This window comes from Hyperolius riggenbachi, chromosome 2, assembly GCF_040937935.1.
Source record: "Hyperolius riggenbachi isolate aHypRig1 chromosome 2, aHypRig1.pri, whole genome shotgun sequence".
Taxonomy (NCBI): Eukaryota; Metazoa; Chordata; class Amphibia; order Anura; family Hyperoliidae; genus Hyperolius; species Hyperolius riggenbachi.
Window position 1 is genome coordinate 540,626,336 of NC_090647.1, and position 19,577 is coordinate 540,645,912.

Consider the following 19,577-nt stretch of genomic DNA (forward strand, 5'->3'; position numbering starts at 1 on the left):
GAGGCGGGGCAGCCAATATAGAATGACAGGCTGCAGGTAAATACAAGGCTAGCGACAAGCAGATTGACGCTGGCCTACCGCTTTTTTCGGGGGGCACAGCAGACACTGGGGGGGGACTAGACGCGGCAATGCAGAAACACAAAGGCATGTAATTATGCACAGAACATGCCTCTCTTAAAGAGGAACTGTAACGACAAAACGGCCCCTGGGGGGTACTCACCTCGGGTGGGGGAAGCCTCAGGATCCTAATGAGGCTTCCCACGCCGTCCTGCGTCCCTCGGGGGTCTCGCTGTAGCCCTCCGTGCAGCGGTGACGCAATATTTACCTTCCTGGCTCCTGCGCAGGCGCTCTGTTGCCTCTCGGCGCCGAAGTAGGCGGAAATACCCGATCGCCGTCGGGTCTGCTCTACTGCGCAGGCGCAAGTTTCCGGCGCCTGCGCAGTAGAGCGGACCCGACGGAGATCGGGTATTTCCGTCTATTTCCGTGCCGAAAGTCGCCACAGCGCCCCCGCTGGAGCCAGCAAAGGTAAATATTGAACTGACAGTTGGCACAGTCGCCGGCTGTTCGGAGGGCTGCGGCGAGACCCCCGTGGGACAGAGGACGGCGTGGGAAGCCTCATTAGGATCCGGAGGCTTCCCCCACCCGAGGTGAGTACCCCCCAGGGGAGGTTTTTGTTGTTACAGAGTCTCTTTAAGATATAAAATACTCTCCTCGGGTTCTCTTTTAGCAAAAAATTTAATTTTAGAATTCAAACCACACTGGTCCTTTTTATCAAGAGTTTTTATTCATATTAACATTTAAAATTAAGAAATATATCAATTTAAAGGATGGGAATAAAAGTTTGGAGCCATTGAAACATTTTTCAGTAGAACAATACATATATTTACAAAGATCTGTACATCAGTCCTGAAAGAGGGACAAATGATGAACAAATAAGGAAGAAAGAGGGACCGAGGGATTTGGCTCCCAAAGAGGGACTGTCCCTCCGAATCCATGGTATAATCCATGGTTATCTAGTTAGTCCTCTCTCTCTCTTTCTTACTAGAAAATCCTTGGGAGTGGCTAGTTATGTGCTTCCGAGTTCATTTGTTTTGAGATTTCAACAACTATCCAATTGGTATGCTGCTATTAATTTCAAATGTTTTATGTTGCCATCAGAAGTCATTTCGTCGCATGACCATCAGGGTTTGCTGTTATTTTACAGATGGTTATTGAGCGCAAGTGTGAAGCTTAACTCTTCCCCCACTCCACAAAATAAAAATGTCATATTTGCTGCAGGGCCGTAACTATTGCTCCCCCCCCCCCCCCTACAAAGCTTTTAAGGGTAGGGGAGGCTTACTTCTTCCTTCAACTGGGCAAATTTCCCCCTACTCCCCGCCCTTCCCCTCAGACTGTCTAGACTCAATCTTCCCATTAACAGAAAAACAGGATTTAAGCCAGACGAAGGCTGCAAAGCCGAAAGCTTGCTTATTCTTATTATTTTTAGTTAGCCAATAAATGGTATCATCCTGATTTAAAACTCCTTGCTTTTACTGATGGCTAACACAGTACAATACCCTACTGCTCCCATGAACAGACCCACAGATCAGTGCAGTGCAAGTGCTTAGGCCTACCTCTTCCGCTAATGGGTTACTCTGGTGCTCCTGATGCAGCCACTATGTGTCCTGGAAGACCAAGAGAAAGGCAGGGGCCACAGGACACCTAGTGGGTACAGCGGGCATCACCGGAGAGGCCCGTTGGTGGAAGAGGCAAGTCCTGTCACATCCGCTGCACTGGTATGTGGGTCTAGTAATGGAAGATTGAGCGGAGACAGCCAGTTTAGCAGTGGGCAGAAATTATGCCTATGCGCAGGGGCGTAGCTAGAAATGACTGGGCCCCATAGCAAATTTTTTTATGGCTCCCCCCCATCCCCTCTCCTCTTCCCCCCCCCCCCCCCCCATTTTGGGCTCACATACACATGCACTCTAGAAATTTTGCATGATTTTATGGTAGGGAATAGATTGTGAGCACTTCTGAGGAACGTCTCCAATAAGGATATGTCCACATGCGGCACGCCGCAGCAAAAATAGATGGGTGTCACCACGCACTGGAACACGGGCGTGGTCATGATGGGTCATGGGCAGACTTAAAAAAAAAAAACACAACATAAGTAGCGGTGTTATTCACAAAGATTAGGTCTGACCAGATGCATTTTAGATAAAATAATCAAGTAGTTACATGCCTCATGATAATTCAACAAGTAGTCAAATGGCAGCAGATATCCCCACAAAATGCAATCAGATTGTCAGCAGATGTCCCCACAAAATGCAATCAGATTGGCGGCAGATACCCCCACAAAATGCAATCAGATTGGTGGCAGATTTCCCCACAAAATGCAATCAGATTGGCGGCCGATATCCCCACAAAATGCAATCAAATTGGCAGCAGATACCCCCACAAAATGCAATCAGATTGGCGGCAGATATCCGGACAAAATGCAATCAGATTGGAGGCAGATATTCCTACAAAATGTAATCAGATTGGCGGCAGATATCCCCACAAAATGCAATCAGATTGGCAGCAGATATCCCCAAAAAAGCAATCAGATTGGCAGCAGATATCCCCACAAAATGCAATCAGATTGGCGGCAGATTTCCCCACAAAATGCATTCACATTGGCGGCAGATTTCCCGATAAAATGCAATCAGATTGGCAGCAGATATCCCCACAAAATGCAATCAGATTGGCAGCAGATACCCCCACAAAATGCAATCAGATTGGCAGCAGATACCTCCACAAAATGCAATCAGATTGGTGGCAGTTTTCCCCACAAAATGCAATCAAATTGGCGGTAGAATTCCTCACAAAATGCAATCATATTGGCAGCAGATTTCCCAACAAAATGCAATCAGATTGGCAGCAGATACCCCCACAAAATGAAATCAGATTGGCGGCAGATATCCCCACAAAATGCAATCAGATTGGCAGCAGATATCCCCACAAAATGTAATCAGATTGGTGGCAGATTTCCCTACAAAAAATTCAACCAGATTGGCGGCAGATTTCCCCACAAAATGCAATAAGATTGGCGGCAAATATCCCCACAAAATGCAATCAGATTGGCAGCAGATATCCCCACAAAATGCAATCAGATTGGCGGCAGATATTCCCACAAAATGCAATAAGATTGGCAGCAGATACCCACCCCCACAAAATGCTATCAGATTGGCGGCAGATATTTTCACAAAATGCAATAAGATTGGCAGCAGATATCCCCACAAAATGCAATCAGATTGGCAGCGGATATCCCCACAAAATGCAATCAGATTGGCGGCAGCCGGCAGATTTCCCAGTTTAGACTTTGCCACTGCTCCTCCCCTAAGCATATATGTTAGCCAGATACGGGGGGTGCCATTGTTTCTGTCTCCCCCCCTCCCTTAATAGGTTAGCCAGATATGGGTGCCACTGGCTGGATCCCCCCCTCCCCCACCTCCCCAGCATATAGGTACGCTTGATATGGGTGCACCGTGCAACAGCCCCGCAGCCCTCCCCCAGTATATAGGTTGCCGCCAGGTGCCACGGTCCTCTTCCTGTCTCGTAACTCTTCCTTTCTCCATGGCTGGCCGGAACTATAAAGTAATTGTCGGGTCCAGCCAGGGAGTAAATTAATGCACCGCCACCCGGAAGTAGTCCCCCCCTCACCGGCAGCTATACTGGTTAGCGGGGGGGGGGGTGCTTTGTTATAATTATTGGAGGGTAGTCCTCTCCCAGCTGTGGGTCCCCTGTGACTTAGGGCTGGGGCGGGCCCTATAGCGATGGCTATGGTTGCTATGGCGATTGCTACGCCAGTGCCTATGCGTAATTGCGCATCGTAATTCACAATTACACATCATAATGCAACATTTGCAGATTGCTCATAAAAATGTTTTGCATGCAAACGTAATTGCTAACCGTAACTACGCATGTTAGCGTCATTTACGCGTAATTGCGTACCCAACAGTTTTTGCGCATGCAAACTGATTTTTCGCATTGAATTTTAAATAGTAGCCACACGTGCGGTATATTGGCTGATGAGTGTGATTTTTTTTTTTGCATACGAACACATTTTTCGCATTAATCTATATATATAAAATCGGATGTGTGTATATGTGTGTGTGTGTGTGTGTGCGTGTGTGCGTGCGTGCGTGTGTGTATGTGCCGCGATCACGCAAAAACGGCTTGACCAATTTGAACGAAACTTGGTACACAGATCCCTTACTACCTGGGATGATATGTTCTGGGGGTCTCGGGGCCCCCCTACACGTGGGCGGAGCTACAAACAGCAAATCAGATTTCACCCATTCAAGTCAATGGAAAAAATGTAAAAGGCTGCCATTCTCACAGTAATCAAGCCAGAGTCCACACACATGTCACAGTTGGTCACTTGGTGACCGAGGTTACAAATGCAGGAAAAGTGGGCGGAGCATAAAACAGCCAATCAAATTTCAGCCATTCATTTTAAATGGGAAAATGTAAACTGCAGCCATTCTTAGACTGTTAATCGCAGGGTTCTCAAACTTGCCACACTTGGTCACTGGGTGAATGCGATTAAGATTCAAGAAAATGGGTGGAGCCTACAACAGCCAATCAAAATTCACCTATTTATTTTCAAGGGGAATATTTAAACTGCTGCTATTCTTACGCTTTTAATGGCAGAGGCTTCAAATTTGCTACAGTCAGTCATTGGGTGACTGGGGTCCAAATTCACTAAAGGGGCGGGGCAACATACAGCCAATCAGATTTCCTTGGTGGATAAACTGCGTCCATTCACACATTTTTTATACCAGGAACCTGAAAGCTCACAAACTTGGTCATTGAGTGACTGTGTGTCAAGGTTACAAAAAGTGGGCGGAGCCAAAACAACTTTTACTGGGAAAATATAAACTGCAGCCATTCTTACACCGTTAATGGCAGGGTTCTCAAACTTTGCACAGTTGGTCATTGGGTGACTGAGATTAAGATTTTGGAAGGTGGGTGGAGCCTACAACAGCCAATAAAAATTCACCTTTTGATTTTCAAAGGGAATATTTCATCTGCTACCATTCTCTTATACTGTTAAAAAAGCAGATTCCTCAAACCTGGTACAGTTGGTCACTGGGTGACTAGGGTCCAAATTCAGAAAGGGGGCGGAGCCACAAACAGCCAGATTTGTTTATTTTTCAATGGGAATATACAAAGTATTGATACCAAGGACCCCAAAGCTGATAAACTTGATAACTGAGTGACTGTATGTCAAGGTTAGAAAAAGTGGGCGGTGCCAACAACTAAATTTTTAACATGGCAGGGTTCACAAACTTTGCACAATTGGCCACTGGGTGACTGGGATGAATATTCAGAAATGTGGGTGGAGCCTACAACAGCCAATCAAAATGTACCTATTGATTTTCAATGGGAATATTCACATTGCTACCATTCTCACACTGTTAGTGGCAGAGGCCTCAAACCTGATACAGTCAGTCATTGGGTGACTGGGGTCCAAATTCACTAAAGGGGTGGAGCCACCAACAGCCAATCAGATTTGTTAGCTTGATTTCAGCCATTCTGTTATTGGCAGGGTTCTCAAACGTGACACAGTTGGCCACTGGGTGACTGGTACTAATATTCAGAAAAGTGGGTGGAGCCTACAGCAGCCAATCAAAATTCACCTTTTGATTTTCAAGGGGAATATTTACATTGCTGCCATTCATGCACTCTTAATGGCAGACGAATGGCAGACGCCTAAAATCTGCTACAGTCAGGGCCGGATTTGTAACTTTCACCACCCTAGGCCAAATTTTTCCAACCGCCCCTTCAGAGACTAAATAGAGCCTACACATGTATTTTAGCTCTGTATATGATAGACTGCATTACAGAACATAGACTGGCAATGTACCAGACTGTGGTATTTATATTCCCCCCCACATCCTCCAATCATACTAAGTAAACTATGACTATGGTACATGACTATGTACTCTGTAAAGTGATGCAGGAGATGTCAGTGCTATATAAATACATAGTAATAATATGGTAGGACATAAGACTATGACTATGGTAGGATTAGATTGTGAGCTCCTGAGGACAGTCAGTGACATGACTATGTACTCTGTAATGTGCTGCAGGAGATGTCAGTGCTATATAAATACATAGTAATAATATGGCAGGACATTAGACTATGACTATGGTAGGATTAGAGTGTGAGCTCCTCTGAGGACAGTCAGTGACATGACTATGTACTCTGTAATGTGCTGCAGGAGATGTCAGTTCTATATAAATACATAGTAATAATATGGCAGGACATTAGACTATGACTATGGTAGGATTAGAGTGTGAGCTCCTCTGAGGACAGTCAGTGACATGACTATGTACTCTGTAATGTGCTGCAGGAGATGTCAGTTCTATATAAATACATAGTAATAATATGGCAGGACATTAGACTATGACTATGGTAGGATTACAGTGTGAGCTCCTCTGAGGACGGTCAGTGACATGACTATGTACGCTGTAAAGTGCTGCAGAAGATGTCAGTGCTATATAAATACATAGTAATAATATGGTAGGACATAAGACTATGACTATGGTAGGATTAGATTGTGAGCTCCTGAGGACAGTCAGTGACATGACTATGTACTCTGTAATGTGCTGCAGGAGATGTCAGTGCTATATAAATACATAGTAATAATATGGCAGGACATTAGACTATGACTATGGTAGGATTAGAGTGTGAGCTCCTCTGAGGACAGTCAGTGACATGACTATGTACTCTGTAATGTGCTGCAGGAGATGTCAGTTCTATATAAATACATAGTAATAATATGGCAGGACATTAGACTATGACTATGGTAGGATTACAGTGTGAGCTCCTCTGAGGACGGTCAGTGACATGACTATGTACGCTGTAAAGTGCTGCAGAAGATGTCAGTGCTATATAAATACATAGTAATAATATGGTAGGACATAAGACTATGACTATGGTAGGATTAGATTGTGAGCTCCTGAGGACAGTCAGTGACATGACTATGTACTCTGTAATGTGCTGCAGGAGATGTCAGTGCTATATAAATACATAGTAATAATATGGCAGGACATTAGACTATGACTATGGTAGGATTAGAGTGTGAGCTCCTCTGAGGACAGTCAGTGACATGACTATGTACTCTGTAATGTGCTGCAGGAGATGTCAGTTCTATATAAATACATAGTAATAATATGGCAGGACATTAGACTATGACTATGGTAGGATTAGAGTGTGAGCTCCTCTGAGGACAGTCAGTGACATGACTATGTACTGTGTAAAGTGCTGCAGATGTCGTCAGAGCTATATAAATACATAATAATAATATGGTAAGTCGTTAGACTGACTATGATAGGGATTAGATTGTGAGCTCCACAGTAGGCAAGAGGGCTGTGAGAGTAAGAGGGAGGAAGGGATTGAGGGCAGAGAGAGAAAGATGGCACAAAAAGAGTGAGGCTGGGCAGAAAGGGAATAGAAAGTAAAGAGTGGGCAGGGGTTAAAAGATGCAGGTGGACACAAAGCACTTATTATAGAGAGGGTAGATAGAAAGAGGGCAGGGGGTGCAGAGAAAGTTAGAAAAAGGGCATGGAGACAGAGCAAGAGAAAGTTTTGTATGCATATGTACAGTTATACACAAGTGTAATTACACTGCTATGCTGGTCATAAGTATCATTCAGCCTTCCTGCCCACACACTAACCACACAGTTGCTAGAGAACAAGAAAAAGCAGGCACCGTGCACTGTCTCCCTTCTCACCCCTGTATCCTGTGATGAAGGAATGGTGTAGCTCACGGAGGGGAGAGGGGGGAGGATCGTTCAGCCAGACAGCCTGTCAGTGTCACATTCCAGCATAGCAGACGCTGCCTGCTCCGTCCATCCGTGTAACACGGAATCAGATACTACCTCTCTCCTGTGCAGAGCTAGTTAGAGGATTATCACTTAAGTTCCCTGTGTCAGCTGGCTGCCTCTCTCCTCTTCCTCCTGGAGCAGCCATGGCCTCACTGCCGCTGTCTGCAAATACAGAAGTGGGGCAGAGAGCACTTAGAGCCTCTGTATGCATAGTAGCTGCATCATGGCAAGTCACTCACTTGCCTGTTCTGCTGATGTTATCTGCCCTGTGTCACCCCCGTCTCCCATTGCCCGCCATTCTGTACCTTCTCCAGAGTCCATGAGCTTCCCAGTTCCCACTTGCAGCAATCAGAAAATCCGCCTGCAGTCTCCACCAATCAGGTCCCAGCACTAGCCATCCACCAATCGCAGTGCAGCTTTGGCACTTCCTCATGCTGAATCCACAGAAATAATTGGCCGAAACTGAATATGGGGCAGGGGGCGGAGGCACTACCAGTAAATGACAGCGAGCTCGTCTGTAAAGATGTAGCTGCTGCTCCTGATGCAAAACAAAAGCTGTCCCTGTTTTAAGCAGCCGGCACTGCTGCTGCACACACAGACAGTGTGTGCAGACAGAGCAATGCAGGGGGGCGGCTGCGGACAACATGGTAATTGTGGGGATGACTTGGACAACTGTTGGACACTACCTGTTTGTTGACCCGCCCCTCCCTAAGCTCCGCCCTAGTCCCGGGCCTATTTGGCCTGCCCACAAATCCGGCCCTGGCTACAGTCAGTCACTGGGAGACTGGGGTTTAAATTCTGAAGGGAGCGGGCCAAAAACAGCCAATCAGATTTGTTTAATTTCAATGGTAAAATGCAACTTATTGATGCCAAGGACCCCAAAGCTCATAAACTTGGTCATTAAGTGACTGTATGTCAAGATTAGAGATAGTGGGCGGAGCCAAATACAACTAACTTTTTACATAGGAAAATGTAAACTGCAGCTTTTCTTACACTGTTAATGGCAGGGTTCTCAAACTTCACACAGTTGGTCACTGGGTGACTAGGATTAATATTTGGAAAAGTAGGTGGAGCCTACAAGAGCCAATCAAAATTCACCTATTGATTTTCAAGGGGAATATTGAAACTGCAGCCATTCTCACACTGTTAATAGCAGAGGCCTCAAACCTGCTACAGTCGGTCGTTAAGTGTCTGGGGTTCAAATTCAGTAAAGGTGCGGAGCAAAAAACAGCCAGATTTCTTTGCTGGATAAACTGTTTCCATTAGCACAATTTTGATGCCACGAACCCAAATTCTCACAAACTTGGTCATTGACTAGTGACTGTGTGTCCAGGTTACAAAAAGTGGATGGAGTTAAAAACAGATTTTTCTGGGAAATTGTAAACTGCAGCCCTTCTTCACTGTTAATGGCAGGGTTCTCAAACTTTGCACAGCTGGTTACTGGGTGACTGGGATTAATATTCAGAAAAGTGGGTGGAGCCTAAAAATGCCAATCAAAAATCACATGTCACTTTTCAAGGAGAATATTAAAATTGCTGCCATTCTTGCACTTATGGCACAAGCCTCAAACCTGGTACAGTTGCTCATTGGGTCACAAGGGTTCAAATTCAGAAAAGGGGACAGAGCCACAAACAGTCAATCAGATTTGTTTCATTTCATGGGAAAATACAAATTATTGATGCCAAGGACCCCAGAGCTCACAAACTTGGTCATTGAGTAGTGACTTTGTGTCCAGGTTACAAAAAGTGGGCGGAGCCAAAACCAAATTTCACTGGGAAAGTGTAAACTGCAGCCCTTCTTACACTGTTTATGGCAGGGTTCCCAAACTTTGCCCAGATGGTCACTGAGCGACTGAGATTAATATTCAGGGAAGTGGGTGGAGCCTATAATAGCCAATCAAAATTCACCTGTTGATTTTCAAGTGGAATATTTAAATTGCTACAGTTGGTCATTGGGTGACTGGGGTTCAAATGTTGGAGAGGGGCGGAGCCACAAACAGCCTATCTGATTTGTTTAATTACTATGGGAATATACAAACTATTGATGCCAAGGACCCCAAAGCTCACAAACTTGATCATTAAGTGTTTGTGTGTTAGGGTTAGAAAGTGTGCGGAGCCAACACCAGTCAAATACATACCCGGGCAACGCCAGGTCATCAGTGGGTGGAGACAAAAACTGCAGCCATTCTTACACTGTTAATGGCAGGGTTTTTAAACTTTGCACAGTTGTTTATTGGGTGACTGGGATTAATATTCAGAAAAGTAGGTGGAGCCTACAAAAGTAGGCTCCACCTATTGCTTTTCAAGGGGAATATTTAATTGCTACCATTCTTGAACTGTTAATGGCACAGGCCTCAAACCTGGTACAGCTGATCATTGCGTGACTAAGGTTTCCATTCATAAAACAGGGTGGAGCCACAAACAGCCAATCAGATTTTTTTCATTTCAATGCAAATTATTGATACCAAAGATGGCAAAGCTCACAAACTTGGTCATTGAGTAATTGTGTGTTAGGGTTAGAAAAAGTGGGTGGAGCCAACACCAGCCAAATACATACCCGGGCAACACCGGGCAATCAGCTAGTATTTAAATAATAGCCACTCATTTGCAGTATACTGGCTGATGAACGCAATTTTTTTCGCATTACATCTATATATATAATAGAGTAAGTGCCTCAACCTTCAAACAAGAAGAAGAAGTAGCGCCCCGCCCCCAGGGACGGTCCAAGCAAGAAGAAGGTGCTGGTCCAAGCAAGAAGAAGTAGTGCCATATCAAACCAAGGGCGAAGAGGGATAATTTACATATTCAGTAGCAGTGCATTGTGGGTAACTACAAATGTTCACTTATAGCTGAATTATTGCAGATTTGTTTCTGTTTTAAGAAGGCAAATTACACCAAGCTTTGCTTTTTTTTTTAGTAGGAGGGCTTTTTGGACTCTTTTATCCCACTATACATTCTTAGTAGTTTGGGTCACCCTGAGCTGCTTGGTTACTCTGTTGTACTGGTCCAAGCCCTATCTCATAAAGCCATTTCAATCTCTGCCGTGTACTGATGGGGACCAAAAGTCTGAAATAGGCTGTCACATGTGGGTTTGATATGATTGTATCAAATTTAAAGATAAATGCTGTATGCTAAAGCCTTTCACGGCAAACCGCTAGCAGTTTAGTGAAGATCGCTACACATTGTTGTAAATGGCAGTGTTTTCACAACCGCAAACACGTTTCATGCAGCAGTTTACCGGCGATTTGCATTTAAAATCACTCCTGCAAAGGTTTGCGATTATAGGTGTGGACGGGCCCGTAACAATATGTGTAATCTGCTACCCAAAAACGCTCCTAAAACCGCTAGGCATGTTTAGAAAATGTCTCTAAACATGCCTAGAATTGCTCTGAAAATCTGCTCCAAAAAACGCTAGCATTCTGCAGAACTGCTAGCATTTTTGGTGTGCACTGGGCCTGATAGTGGGTGTGTGAGTAGTAGTACACATTGCCAGCAGTGATATTTGGTGTGTGAGTAGTAGTACACATTGCTAGCAGTGATATTTGGTGTGTGAGTAGTAGTACACATTGCCAGCAGTGATATTTGGTGTGTGAGTAGTAGTAGTACACATTGCCAGCAATGATGTTTGGTGTGTGAGTAGTAGTACACATTGCCAGCAGTGATATTTGGTGTGTGAGTAGTAGTACACATTGCCAGCAGTGATATTTGGTGTGTGAGTAGTAGTACACATTGCCAGCAGTGATATTTGGTGTGTGAGTAGTAGTACACATTGCCAGCAGTGATATTTGGTGTGTGAGTAGTAGTAGTACACATTGCCAGCAATGATATTTGGTGTGTGAGTAGTAGTACACATTGCCAGCAGTGATATTTGGTGTGTGAGTAGTAGTAGTACACATTGCTAGCAGTGATATTTGGTGTGTGAGTAGTAGTACACATTGCCAGCAGTGATATTTGGTGTGTGAGTAGTAGTAGTACACATTGCCAGCAATGATGTTTGGTGTGTGAGTAGTAGTACACATTGCCAGCAGTGATATTTGGTGTGTGAGTAGTAGTACACATTGCCAGCAGTGATATTTGGTGTGTGAGTAGTATTACACATTGCCAGCAGTGATATTTGGTGTGTGAGTAGTAGTACACATTGCCAGCAGTGATATTTGGTGTGTGAGTAGTAGTAGTACACATTGGCAGCAATGATATTTGGTGTGTGAGTAGTAGTACACATTGCCAGCAGTGATATTTGGCATGTGAGACAAGGAGTTAACCTTGTAACCAAGAGCTGCTGCCTGTGGTGCCTGTAACCTGATCCCTCAGTGAGCTCAGCTGGGAGGAGTTGCCTCTCTCACTCCATCCCTAAGGCTGCATTTCCACTTGTGCGGTGGGAATCGTCGCTGGAAAAATTCACATGCGGATGCGAATTTCGCATGCGAGTCTATGCGAATTTCCATGCGAATTTTATGCGAATTCGCATGGATGACGATGTATGCTAATTTAACCATGGCAGTGCTGGTGTGATTTTCCATTGTTTGCATGCGAATTCGCATCAAAATTCGCATACCCAAACCGTCTGCGAATTTCCTATTAAATACATTGTATGCGATTCGCATAGCGGTATGCGAATTCTGATGGCTCTGCCATGCAAATTTTTTTTGCACAGAAAAACGCAAAGGAATCCTGACAAGTGAAAACAGTCCCATTCACTTGTATTGCTATGCGAATTTGCATGCGAATTCGCCAGAGTGGAAATGGGCCCTTACTCTTCGCTGCACTTCCTGTTTCTTCTACTGTGATCCGAATCGTTCACTGTGATGATCCGGATGATTCAACTCAAAAGGATTTGGATCAAAGATCCGAATCGTTCATGATCTGGACAACACTAATACACCAGCGGTTCTAGATGCTTGCTTGACTTACCAAGGGTGAAAAGGGATCATTTGCATATTTAGTAGCAGTGCATTGTGGGTAACCACAAATGTTCACTTATAGCTGAATTATTGCAGATTTCCTTCTGTTTTAAGAAGGCAAATTACACCAAGCTTTGTTTTTTTTTTTAGTAGGAGGTTTTTTTGGTCCCTTTTATCCCCTATACAGTGCGAGAGGTTTGGGTCACCCTGAGCTGCTTGGTTACTCTGTTGTACTGGTCCAAGCCCTATCTCATACTGCCATATCAATCTCTACCAAGTACTGATGAGGACTGAAAGTCTGAAACAGGCTGTCTACATATGGGTTTGAAATGATTGTATAAAATTTTAAGCTATATGCTTGCTATACACCAGTGGCTCTGGATGCTTGCTTGGCTTACCAAGGGTGAAAATGGATAATTTGCATATTTAGTAGCAGTGCATTGTGGGTAACCGCAAATGTTCACTTATAGCTGAATTATTGCAGATTTCCTTCTGTTTTAAGAAGGCAAATTACACCAAGCTTTTATTTTTTTTTAGTAGGAGGTTTTTTTGGTCACTTTTCTCCCCCTATACATTTCGAGTGGTTTTGGTCACCCTGAGCTGCTTGGTTACTCTGTTGTACTGGTCCAAGCCCTTTCTCATACTGCCATATCAATCCCTGCCAAGTACTGATGAGGACCAAAAGTCTGAAACAGACTGTCTACATGTGGGGTTGATATGACTGTTTAAAATTTAAAACTATATGCTTGCTGTACACCCAGGGGTGCCTCTAGTCATTTTGTCACTCCAGGCGAGAAAACCTGTGGCACCCCCCCAAGTCCCTCCCCCCCAGGAAAATAATCATAATGCAGCATCGTTTCACCAGAAAATAATCATAATGCGGCAGTGTTTCATCAGAAAATAATAGTAATTATCGTAATTCAGAATCGTAATTCACCAGAAAATAATCGTAATGTGGCAGTGTTTCACCAGAAAATACACTTATTGCAGCAGCAGTTCACCGGAAAATATTCATAAGGTGGCAGCGTTTCACCAGAAAATACACTTATTGCAGCAGCATTTCACCAGAAATTAATCATAGGGCAGCAGCGTTTCACCAGAAAATAATCATAATGGGGCAGCGTTGTCAGAAAATAATCGTAATGTGGAAGCGTTTCACCAGAAAATACACATAATCCGATCAGGGGGAAAGAGTAGAGAGGGAGAGGCAGCATAAGATGTAAGAGGGGGGTAGAGGAACAGAGAGGGGGAGGGATAGACAGCATAAGATGGAAGAGGGTGCAGAGAAACAGAGGGGAGAGGGAGAGACAGCATAAGATGGAAGAGAGTGCAGAGGAACAGAGAGGGGTAGAGACAGCATAAGATGGAAGAGGGGGCAGAGGAACAGAGAGGGGAGAGGGAGAGACAGCACAGCACTAAAGCACAGGTTTACAGCTTTACCAGCCTACAGCCTAACCAGCTTTCAAAGAAAACTCTAGTATCAAAAGAGCAGGGCACATTCTAGCAGTTATAACAGAACTGGGAGTCTGCACAGAGGACAGGAAGTGTTCTTAGCAGCCTGCCTGCATACCTTCTCTTCTGCCTGTGCATGCAGCTTATCATCTCTGGAGTAGTGATGGGTTGTTCGCGAACGAGCCGGCTTTGCTGCGAACGACAAGAGCCGGTTCTCGGTTTTGAAAGAGCCGATGCCTCAGCCGCCCCACAGAGCTCTGCTTTGCTCTGCAATAAAGGGCGCTGAGGCATGTTGGAAGATGTAGTCCTCTTGCAGCTTGTAGGAGTGTATGGGGTGGAGCAGAGCAGTAGCAGGAGGGATTGCCCCAGTCAGAGAAGCAGTCTGGAATTGTCATGGAGACGGGGGCGGGGCTTTTACTCCAATTCTGAGTGGTGTTTAGTGATATTTAACAAAGAGCCGATTCAGAGCCGTAAGAGCCGGCTCTTTAATGGAAGCCGATTCAGAAGAGTCGATTCTCTGAAAAGAGCCGGAATTCCCATCACTACTCTGGAGCAGAAACTTCCCTTCTCCCAGGCTGTGTTGCTGTCTTGTGCGGGGGCGGGGCTCCAACACGAACATATCACATTCTTCTCTCTGTGACTGCATCTGTCCCCTGGCTGTCTCGCTCCAGTGTCTGTGTGCAGCCAGTGACACAGGTGGGGGGGGTCAGACTGTCGGGGGCATAAGCTGGCTGGCCGCTGGCTCCTGGTTTGACTGGCGTGGGGCGGAGTTAAAGGCTGGGCCACACGAGGTAAACACTTTACCTGTGTGGCTACTGAGAAGAAGGGGCACGGCTTTAAAGAAGGAGCCTGGCAGAGAAGAGCAGTATTGATTGCTCTATTGGCTGGGGAGAAGTGGAGGTGGAGGCACTGCTGAGCACATGGTAGCGTGCCGAGCACCGGGGACTGAGTCGGGAGGTAATATAATATTAAAAAAAAAAAAACATGGTCACAGTAGCAGCGGTGGGGGAATGCGCCTCACAACCTCATGGCGCCTCACCACCTCATGGCGCCCCAGGCAACCGCCTATACTTGCCTGGTGGGTGAGACGCCCCTGTGTACACCAGCGGTTCTGGATGCTTGCTTGGCTTACCAAGGGTGAAAAGGGATAATTTGCTTATTTAGTAGCAGTGCATTGTGGGTAACCACAAATGTTCACTTATAGCTGAATTATTGCAGATTTCCTTCTGTTTTAAGAAGTCAAATTACTCCAATACAGTGGGTAGCATTGCAGGAAGTGACGACAGTGGAACGCACGCTGGAACATGGAGGAGGTGAGTCATCCCCGCCCGCTGCCTCTTACTAATAGCGACGGCTGCTGCTGAGCTTAAGCAGGAGGGGGAGCGCACATGAGGGACCAAGGTGAGGGAGGGGGGTCCTTCTGAGCTTAAGCTGGAGGGGAGCGCACATGGGGGACCCAGGTGAGGGAGGGGGGTCCTTCTGAGCTTAAGCTGGAGGGGAGCGCACATGGGGGACCCAGGTGAGGGAGGGGGGTCCTGCTGAGCTTAAGCTGCAGGGAGAATGCACATGGGGGACCCAGGTGAGGGGGAGTCCGACCCCCCTCCCCGCCGCTGTGCCCAATACCCCCTTCCTGCCCTCTACCCCCTTATGCGGTGTATGCTACACCGCGGGTCGGCTAGTATTTAAATAATAACCAAGTATGCACATTTCACTGGCAAGTTGATTCAAATATTTTCACGCAAATATCAAATTAAACCGCGCTTAGGACATAGAATTCAGTCTCAATCAGTGGAGCGCAATATAAAAAGTCACTTAAAACTTCAAAGAACAAAAGATAAAATACAATCGCGCTACAAGCTCACAGTCCCATAAGAAGAAGAATACTTCCAGGTGATCTCCTAGAACAGCTCCTCCACGGCCACTGTGTCAACACTTAAAAGACAAAAAAGAGTTCCATAGGGTAGTATTGTCAAACTCAGGCTTCCCCTTCACCAGCAATATGCACCAGCGTGATTACCACATCCAATTTACAGGCACCAAGTGAGTGTAAGGCACCCCCCCAAATAGCCCGCACTCACCCAGTTAACCTCTTCAGCAATAGGCAGGGGCGTCGCTAGCCCTATTTTGGGGGGGCCCGTGCCCCCAATCTGTCCTGGGGTGCCACGGATCTTCCGGCCGCCGCTGCCCCGCTCTGCTTCGCTGCCATTCAGACCTCGATCAGCGCCGGGCTACCAGATAGAGCAGGCGCTAGGACCTAGCGGACACCGCTGATATGGTGAAGTGACATCCCTTCCGCATATTTGTGCCCGGCGCCTGCTCTAACTTCTGGTCGGGTCGCCTGCTGAGAGAGGTCTGTGAGAGGTCTGACGCGGCAAGGTAGGTGGGGGTCACTCACTACCTAACGGGGGTCCCTGTCACTCACTCACTACCTAACGGGGGTCCCTGCTGTCACTCACTATCTAATGGGGGTCCCTGCTGTCACTCACTACCTAACGCGGGTCCCTGCTGTCACTCACTACCTAACGGGGTCCCTGCTGTCACTCACTATCTAATGGGGGGTCCCTGCTGTCACTCACTACCTAACGCGGGTCCCTGCTGTCACTCACTACCTAACGGGGGTCCCTGCTGTCGCTCACTACCTAACTGGGGTCCCTGCTGTCACTCATTACGTAACGGGGGTCCCTGCTGTCACTCACTACCTAATGGGGGACCCTGCTGTCACTCACTACCTAATGGGGGACCCTGCTGTCACTACCTAATGGGGGTCCCTGCTGTCACTCACTACCTAACGGGGGTCCCTGCTGTCACTCACTATCTAAAGGGGGTCCCTGCTGTCACTCACTATCTAAACGGGGGTCCCTGCTGTCACTCACTATCTAAACGGGGGTCCCTGCTGTCACTCACTATCTAAACGGGGATCCCTGCTGTCACTCACTATCTAAATGGGGGTCCCTGCTGTCACTCACTATTTAACTGGGGGTCCCTGCTGTCACTCACTATTTAACTGGGGGTCCCTGCTGTCAATCACTATCTAACTGGGGTCCCTGCTGTCACTCACTACCCAACTGGGGGTCCCTGCTGTCACTCACTACCCAACTGGGGGTTCCTGTCACTACCTAACTGGGGGGGCCTGTCACTACCTAACTGGAGGGTGCTTGTCACTGCCCAACTGGGGGGTGCCTGTCACTGCCTAAACTGGGGGGTGCCTATCACTGCCTACACTGGGGGGCTCCTGTCACTGCCTACACTGAGGGGCTCCTGTCACTAACTGAACTGGGGGGCTCCTGTCACTACCTAAACTGGGGTACTCCTGGTGCTACCTTAACTAGGGGGCACCTGTCGCTACCCAAACTATTCAGGCCAGCCAGCCCAGCATCACCACCAGCCAACCAGCCCAGAATCACTATCAAAAAGGCCACAGCATCACCACCAGTCAGGCCAGCATTTACTTCAACCAGCCAAGCACAGCCCAGCATCACTGCCAGCCAACCCAGCCACAACATCGGCTACAGCATCACCGCCAGCCAGGCTAAGGCATCACTGCCAGGCCTTTAAGCTCACACATCATCCCCAATCCAGCCAAAAACAGTATTGCCTGGCACAGCAGCCAGTAGAGGAGAATTCAGAAGCCAGGTGAGAGGTGTCTACCATATTAAGGGGGCATTCTGCCTATTTATGTGAAATGCTGTCTATTTATGTGCCTCATGACTGCTGAATTTGTCTTGTTGGGTGCCTCATGATTTGTTGGGGGCCTCATGATTGCTGAATTTGTTTTGTTGGGGGCCTCATGATTGCTGAATTTGTCTTGTTGGGGGTCACATGATTGCTGAATTTGTCTTGTTGGGGGCCTCATGATTGCTGAATTTGTCTTGTTGGGGGTCACATGATTGCTGAACTTGTCTTGTTGGGGGTCACATGATTGCTAACTGCGAGACTATGGAAAAAGCTGAATCATCATCATATGAGACAATAGCATTAAACCTACTTTTTTTTAGCTTTTTAAAACAGAAAATAAAACTGGGAGGTTCTAAAAAAATGAATATATTTTTTCAGGAGTAGGATGGATGAAATTGTTTATCTTTTCAGTTTTTCAACTTGGATTTTCCATAATGTTCATGTATGTGTTAAAACGTTTGTATAGTATTTAGTTTAAATTGCTGTTGCCAGTTTGCGATAGATAAGTGACTTGTGGGTTGCAGTTTGGGCCTCCAAAAATTTCCCCACCACTGTCCTAATCTAATGTACAATTGGCCCCACCCATGGCCACGCCCACTCATTGCGTGACCACGCCCATTTTTTGCCGCACATAGCCCCCACCTAGTGCCCCCAGGTGCCACCGATCTCCAAAGACCCTAGGAACGCCCCTGGCAATAGGTATCTATAAACGCTCACGGGGGATCAGAACATCTGATTCATCAAACGCGGAGCCTTGAGAGGTGCGAGGAGAGGCAGTCATCTATGGCAGCGCGGTTTGGCTTTTTTTGAACGAGCGGAGGCAGATGCATTTGGAACGGTGTCCCAGGTACACCATCTGTGATATGCTCTTATACCTCATGCGTTTGTAAGTGCAATACCGCTTGCTTTTACTTTATTAAAACTGTACTTCACTATCATTACTTATTTGAGTCCTAGTGGTGGATTTGATTGATGTCAGCTACGGATTCCCTCTGCTAGCACCGATTGATGAATCAGATGTTCTGATCCCCCCCTGAGCGTTTATAGATACCTCTTGCTGAAGAGGTTAACTGGGTGAGTGCGGGCTATTTTGGGGGGTGCCTTATACTCACTTGGTGCCTGTAAATTGGATGTGGTAATCACGCTGGTGCATATTGCTGGTGAAGGGGAAGCCTGAGTTTGACAATACTACCCTATGGAACTCTTTTTTGTCTTTTAAGTGTTGACACAGTGGCTGTGGAGGAGCTGTTCTAGGAGATCACCTGGACGTATTCTTCTTCTTATGGGACTGTGAGCTTGTAGCGCGATTGTATTTTATCTTTTAAATATTTTCACGCATTGAATGCGAACTACGCATAATTCACTAATGTAGTATGCTGTATGTAACGTAAAAATTACTCGAAATTTTGCTGTAATTGTCCCATTACCAGCACCACTAGCCTTGGTGGAGGAGGAAGCAAGGAGTCCAGGCCCCTCCTCCTGTTACTAGGGAGGGCTGCTTTCTCATAGTTACGCCACTGATTTGTTGCTTTCTGCATCCCTGGCGGAGAGATTTCCTGAGAGATATACGTCAGGGCAGAAAGTAAGGACATTTTCCCACATGGAGACAGGCAGCCATATAAATCAATTAAAAGAAATTCTAGTTATGTTCATTATGTTATTCAAAACTAAAATGAAGAAAAAAAATCCTGAA

General features: G+C 46.2%; 1 protein-coding gene across 3 annotated transcripts in view; it reads left to right on the forward strand.

The window, feature by feature from the left end:
- LOC137547304 (interferon-induced GTP-binding protein Mx2-like) overlaps positions 1 to 19,577 on the forward strand; it is a 103,850-nt gene that overhangs the window by 18,541 nt on the left and 65,732 nt on the right. The window lies entirely within an intron of this gene.